The sequence below is a fragment of the Serinus canaria genome, chromosome 18 (genome assembly GCF_022539315.1).
Source record: "Serinus canaria isolate serCan28SL12 chromosome 18, serCan2020, whole genome shotgun sequence".
Classification (NCBI taxonomy): domain Eukaryota; kingdom Metazoa; phylum Chordata; class Aves; order Passeriformes; family Fringillidae; genus Serinus; species Serinus canaria.
This window is the reverse complement of record NC_066331.1, coordinates 4,817,656-4,823,181: the sequence shown is the minus strand read 5'-3', so window position 1 is coordinate 4,823,181 and position 5,526 is coordinate 4,817,656. Positions and strand designations below refer to the sequence as shown.

Genomic DNA, 5,526 nt, shown 5'->3' with positions numbered 1-5,526 from the left:
ATTCTTTTAAGGTCTAATTGTAGAAAAATCATGTAACAAAAGCAAAGGACAGCAAGAGATATAAGCAAATGTGTCTAGTCTACAGCACACGAGACTAGTGATTTTTTTTCTCTGGGAGGAAAGAATAATCTGTATTGTTCTTTGTCCTGAATGATACTTAAGGTAAGCAATGAAAGAAAATGCATTTTAGGTTGATTCAGTCCATTTCTTTAGAGGAATTCCTGCTGTTTCCTTTCATTTTCTTCTCATAATTTGGGACTTAGGAATCCCTTTAAGCACTTAGGGATCATTAGTACTAGGTCTTGGGTAGCTGCCAGCAGAATTTTTTTCTCAGAAAGCTGATGTGATCATGGAGGAATGTAGATATGGCTGACATTGAAATTGCATTTGAAGAACTCAAATAAAATATCTTCCTCCTTACATCTGAATGGTTCCAATCTACAGTGACTTCTGTCTCTATGCAGATATGTGTGAATTTGGGTGAGGGACAGCAGAGCTTCCCCTTACAACTTGAAATTCCTCTAAAAGTGCTCATCCTCCAGCAGATTTCTCATGGGCATTGATGGTGTGCTGCTTCTGACACAGTGATCTTCTAAATCATCACAAACTCTCCTTTTATTCATGCTTTATTCCTAACTTAAATAATATTACTGGCATATGAATGTTGGCATGGCTGAACACAGAATTTACCTCCTGGACTTTAGTATGCTTTTAATATTTATTCTCTGGTCTATTCTAGAAGAATATTTGTCATCCTAACTGGATTTCTGGATGGGTATCAATGGATCGTTAGTTTTAATTATAATATATCAATGTCATGCTGGTACAATTTCTATCTACTGAAATTAATGTCAGTGATATACAGTGATGTCAGTACTGCCATCACTAAATTCTTCATGATAACTATAAATACCAAATCCTGTTTTCTTTATGTTATTCACAGATTGATTTATCCAGTACAGTCCAATCAAACAGGCACCATTTAAAAGGTGATTTCATGGTAAGGGTGGATGAGGTGCAGCTGTACCAGCCCATCCTGCTCTGAGATAGGAACGCCTGATGTGGCAAGAAATATATAGATGATGTGTTGTGGATAAAGGATTGGACTGGGAATCAGGAAATTGAGTTTTGTTCCTGATGCTGCTATTGCATTGTAGATTGTCATTTTCAAAACCAATTGCATCTCAGTATCTTTATTTGTCAAGTTGCTTTCTTCATGAACTGGCTTGATATAAGCAAGAAAGCTGCCTTATAATATATATTTGTAGTTGTTAATAGTGTGCTTTCTGTCAAGCTTGTTTGACTGGATCAGGCCTAGGGACATCAGTAACTTCTGAGGAAAAGGCACAGACTTGGAGTTACCTGAATGTCTGTAGTGATTGTCCTCAGCTTAGACATGCTGAAATTAAACTATCCCAACCAATTTCCCTTCTGCACATGACAGCACCAGCAAATGTCAAAACAAAGAGGTTTAGTTGGTAGCCACTGACAGACAAAGCAAAACTGATTAAGGGTACAATGAGTCATTTATATTACTGCCTCAGACATGGGCCACATTTATTTGATTTCATAGTAATAATAATATCAAGGTTAATAGTTTGCATGAAAGGAAAGTAAATGGTATTTTACTGTTTTAAGAAAGTGTTTCTGAATCCATTCAGTGCCCACCTGCAGTGCCACTTGCAGAGACACCAGAGTCCAACCCTTGTGCAACAACAAAATTCTAATGTTTCTTTTTGCCGGTAAAGAAAATGGTTATTTTGAAACCTGATTTACTATAGAGTCCCATGGCATCTAGTCCAAACAGAGATTCTTTGTGATTTACTTGCTTTTTAATTTTCTTGCTCATAGTTTTTTTTTTTCTCTTGAAGACTAATTAATTCCAATATGCTCTCTAAGAGTAGTTTTATGTCGGCCATTAATGAAATCTTCTCTTGGATAGCTCAGAATATTCAAATCACTTTGGCAGCTATAAATATGGAACAGGGTATAATTGTAGTCATGTTTATTTCTTGAGTCTTCTTGGGAGAAGTCTGCAGGTTTCCTTTGCTGAGGAATCTTCTCAATAAATATTCTTTTTTATTTTCTTTGCAGTACATGAAGTTATTAGAAACATCTCCAGCTTTGCCTTTCAGAGTTTCATTAAAGATTCAGGCACAGTGACTGTGAAAAATGTTGATGTACAAAGAGTCTGTGACTGTGCTTGCTCCTTGTCCCACTGCATGAGAAACCCCATCCCTGCTCCTGGTCCAGCACTGGTTCCAAGTCTGCTGATACTGGAAATGTGACTGGTTCCAACTCTGCTGATACTGGGAATGTGTCTTGTTCCAACTCTGCTGATACTGGGAATGTGTCTTGTTCTAACTTCATGTTGCTTGGGACCAGCATTTGTCTGGCAATGGTTTTAATACAGACCAAACCAGGAAAAACAGGTAAGAACCACAACACTCATTCCTGTTATATGCTTTATTCCTTCACTTCTCTCTACAAAATATCCTCTCTATTCCATCACATTCATAATGCGTAGATGTACTTTGTTATGATCAATAATCTAGTACTTCAGACACCTGATTGTTGACAGCAAGGAGAGTTGGCATTTCTTGTTGGCAAATGGAATTTCCTGCTGTTTTCTTCCTCTTCTGCTGATGTGAAATATTACAGCTTCATAGATGGTAAATTAAATGTGAAATATAATTTGGCATCTAAACCATGAAGTCTATTTCTGTCCTAAGAGCAAACCTTTGTGAGCTGGCTGTATGGAGAGCTATACAGGACAATAAATCACATTTTAGTGTGTCACCACTAATGGTTCACCATAACTTCTTTATGAAAGTTTAGGATTTTTATAAGTGCTTTAAAAAGAAACATCTTTTTATACAGCTAGTCAAGCCCAGGAGCTTTTTTAATTAGCTCCTACTGTTTTTTTTTCCTCAGTAGGTATTTTTTCCCCAGTAGGTATGTTCACATTATGTAATAACATGAACATACATCTAGTTTAGGTGACCGAAGTGTGAAGTGCTTGGTTGCTGATGTTTTTGATCACATTACCATGGGAAAAACCCACAACTCCTTCGTAAAAAAAGAGCACAAACAAGGTACAACAGGAGAGTGATAACTTGTATGAGATGATTCCACAATTCTCTACCTGAATCTGACTGTATAGGAAGAATAAAGCCTAATCAGAGTGGATTTTTGACATCACAAAGTGCATTTCAACTGTCTGCTGCTGTGGCCTCCACAGTGCTGTTAGTAATGCAACTTCAGGCACTGCCTCACAACCATAGGCACACATGCAAAGGAACACCTTAAATTGTCAAAAAAAATGCTTATTATGCTGTTGAGGGAAAAAACCACAACACCTAAACCAGAAACCTTGGGGTCATAACAACACCTAGAAAACATAAATAATATTCACAATGAAAGAGGTGTCCTTCTTGAGGAAGATATAATTGATACACAGTTGGACTTGAGGATCCTAAATTTCTTTTTTGGTCTAAGTGATTCTATGATTCTGTGTCTTAATGGCTGAAAATCAAGTACAGGATCATCTGGTGATTAGCTCACCCACAAATACAGTTGCTGTAACAGCAAAAACGTCTGTCCATGCAGAAAAATGTCAGTGGGTGTTTGAATCAACAAGAACATTTAGAATTGCTGTAAAGTACACAGTCAACCACAGCCATTGTGTCTGGGTGGATCACAGAGACTTGAGCCACAGAGGACTCAGTAATGTGCAGAAATCCTGAGCTATCTAATCAGTGGCAGAAATGATTTTTCTTTAGCCAGTGTTTATTTTGTCATTATTTTCTCAGCCTCCTTAAGTACATGTCGTCATTGACCATTAGAGAGATAAAAGAGCCTGAGTAGATCACTATCGGGCTGGAATGCTGTCTGCAGTCTTTCAAAAGAGAGAGATTAAACCTCTCTGCCGGCTCATTCATGTGGTAAATATGATGAAGAAGGAAAGCAGAAAGTTTTATATAAAATTGATAGTATTTCCAGAACAGAAAAACATGGGAGTTGCTGCATTGGATCAGTGCAGTGTCTATGTAGCCCATATCTGTCACAGAAAGAGTTTGTATCACAGGCTTCACAGGCAAACACAAACAAAAGGCAATTACAGTCTAAGGAACTCTAGGGGGAAAGTTTTTCCCATCTTCAAAGACAGGAAAAGATCTATAAACCTTCCCTGCAGCACAAGAGTTTATATGCCCTCTAAAGCATTTAAGGGCTAAGGTTTTTGGTTTGAATTTATTATCACAACACTAGAGATTACTGATATTCTTGTAAATGCCTAATCTCTGTTACTCCTCATTCACTTATGGACTCACAGATGCACTGAGTCAAGAAATTCTCCAGTTTGACCGTTCATTTTTTGCCATCAGTTTAAGAATGACTCTTGCTGCTGCTGGAAAGAAGAATGTGAGTTCATCAGCTTTGTTCCTGCTCTGCAAAATGGGATCAGTAGCTCAATCACTGCAATAGTGTTCCTCAGAATATCCACACCCTCCATACATCTCCAACATTGATTCCTAGGCTCTGGGTCCACCCAAAGGCAGAGGGAAGCAAAGTGTCACTCCTGAATTTCCACCTGGGTCAGCAGCAGTACAAGGCCTTGCTCACACAGGCCAATAACCTGCCCAGGTCTCTGCCAAGTGATGAACATGACAAAAACCACAACTTGTCCAGTTGTGTGCAGTAATAAAGGACTACTTTGTGGTTCTTTAATCTCTTTTATAGTGTATTGAAATTATCAGGAGGAGGAAAAGCAGTGAATATGATGCAGTCAATGTGTATCACACCAAACAAATGTAACTAGGGAGAGTCAAGAGAGTATCTTTTTTTTATTCCTGTTCTTTCTAGCTGCCTAAATGTGATTGTTGTACTGAATTGCAGATTGACATTTCCTGGTAATATATTTATATAAAAGGAAGTTAAAACAAAAACTTTTGCCAGGAAAATTCTCAGTGCCCAAAACTGTGTTCACATTAATTTTATCTCTTTCTCTTGTGACTGAATGGGTTACTCCAGCCTTGCTCACAGCAACTGATGGGTGACTCTCCTCCCTTTTGCAGGGATGGAACATAAGAAGCTTTGTAAAATGGAAGAAGCTTTTGGCGTGTCAAACAGGCATGAAAGAAAAATCTAGTCTGTGATTTGAAGACTGCTGCAGGTGTTTAACCATCTGTATCTCTCCAAGAAGTGAAGGTTGCTAAGTGACCATTACTACTTATCTAATACAGAATCAACCAAACTGTTTATTCCTGCCTCTTTCTGTTACTGAGACCAGTTGGGTCCCAAATATGCTCTGTGAGTCATGATGCATGCCAGCCAAAACTGTGCTTGGTGCACCACTCCAGCCAATAGTTCCCCCATAGATTTTCTTGGAGGTTGCTGTGAAATTTTTGGCAAGCATAGCTGGCTCTCATTATGCTAAACAGCCCTTCCACAAACACCTGAAGGCAGCAAATGGCTCAGTATGGGATGTCAGTGAGGGAGTGTGTTGTGTTTCTCTCTGGGAAGTGG

General features: G+C 38.5%; 1 long non-coding RNA gene across 1 annotated transcript; it reads left to right on the top strand.

Annotated features, from left to right (window-relative positions):
• Positions 1–2,344: 2,344 nt before the first annotated feature.
• LOC115484457 (uncharacterized) lies at positions 2,345–5,261 on the top strand. Its single transcript, XR_003945105.2, has 2 exons — positions 2,345–2,432; positions 5,076–5,261. It is a non-coding gene; the product is annotated as an uncharacterized LOC115484457 (long non-coding RNA).
• Positions 5,262–5,526: the final 265 nt, after the last annotated feature.